Here is a 1,751-nt window from a genome sequence, read left to right on the forward strand (position 1 = left end):
CCCCCCCCCCCCCCCCCCCCCCCCCCCCCCCCCGGCAGCGGCGGGCCGGTGGCGGTGAGCGGTGGCAGGTGGCAGAGGACGAAGCGGCCTCCCGGGCTCAGGAGGCGGGGCCCCGCCTGGAGAGGGTGTCTCCCCCCCCCCGCAGCCTCGTCTCGCAGCTGCACGGAGGCCTCGAGAAGCCACGAGAAGCCACAGCGGGCCCCCGGGCCCCGTTTGCATTTGCAGTGTTAGTTAGGACGTTATTTATTGGCAAGGCCGGGTTTTACCTTCCGTCGAGGCGGGAAAGTGTCCCTGTCCCTTCAAAGCACGGAATAAAGCAATGAGGCAGTTTAAATCGTGCGTCTCCGCGCTGGTGCCCGAGTCATTTAAAAGGCAGCCTTGGGGGGACGGGGTGGTGGGGGGATGGACGGCTCCCTCCCGGGGTGGGCGGGGAGAGGGTGCCGCCCAGCGCAAAGGTCGAGGTGTGGGGGCTCGCAGAGCCCAGCCCCCGGGCCACCATCTCACGGGGGCAGTTTCTGTGTCCTGGGACCTTGTGTGGGATTTCCCTGGGAAGTGGCGTGTTTCTGCCCGTGGAAAAGGAGGGAAACCGCTGACTTCTCCCAAACCCCAGCTTTGCGGTAGGGAAGGCTCCAAAGAGGTGGCTTGGCCCTCCCGGAAGGCGAGGGAGGGCTGGGGCAGCGGGGGGAGCGCCCAAGAGGCCGAACTCGGTAGCTCTGCGGTTCCGGTCCGGTTGGGGAGGAAAATCTGGTCCCTCTTCTTTCTCCTGCCGGTTCCCTCGTGTAGTTGCAGTTCTCCGTACGGTAGCACAGTGAGAGCACTGCTCCCTGGTCTGGCGCGCTGAGTAGGTCCCGCTGCCCCCTGTGCGCCAGGCACGGTGCAGGCCCCCTCGGGTCAGGATTGCACCGGCCGGATCGAGGCTGATTATTCCGTGTCGTCCCCTCGCACGACAGTGGGGAAGGCCAGGCTGCTTCTCCGGCTCCTGGTTTCACGGGGGTCCGACCACTAACAGCACCCGCTCGGCTGTAATGGGAACACACGGTGGCCTGGGAGGAGTGGGTGTTGAATCAGCAGGTGCTCCAGAGTAGTCTCGGGACACAACACCGGCCCAAGCATTTATTGGGCCCTTGCTGGATGCCAGGCACCATTCCACGTGCTTCCATGGGCCACCTGAATCGCTGCTCACAGCAGCCCTGTAAACTAGGTGTGTTTTTTTGTGTGTGTCTTTTTTACATTTATTTTTGAGAGAAAGAGAGAAGAAGCAGGGGAGGGGCAGAGAGAGGGAGACACAGAATCCTAAGCAGCTCCAGGCTCTGCGCTGACAGCACAGAGCCTGACACGGGACTCGAACCCATGGACCGCGAGATCATGACCTGAGCGGAAGCCGGAAGCCGGAAGCCGGAAGCTTAACCGACTGAGCCACCCAGGCCTCCTGAAGTAGGTGTTCTTCTTGCCGTTTTGCAAGTGGGGGAAACCGGCCACTGGGGTGTGAGAAGACTCGCCCGAGAGGAAAGCTGATCGGGGCTAAACACTTCCTTTCCGAGCTCAGACCTGAGAAGTGCGACTTTGGCCCCCAGGCCACGGAGGCCATCTTAAAAACGGCCCGGCTCGGGTGTCAGGTGAGAGGTGATCCCACTGCTCCAAAAGGTTGCAGACGATGTGGTTCCGGTTCCGGGGGCTGGGGGGAGGGGGTCCCCAGGTGGCAGGCGGGGGAGTGCAGGCCGGGGTCCCAGCTTCCCTGGCTCCGGCCGGTC

The sequence above is a fragment of the Panthera uncia genome, chromosome A2 (assembly GCF_023721935.1).
Source record: "Panthera uncia isolate 11264 chromosome A2, Puncia_PCG_1.0, whole genome shotgun sequence".
Lineage (NCBI taxonomy): Eukaryota > Metazoa > Chordata > Mammalia > Carnivora > Felidae > Panthera > Panthera uncia.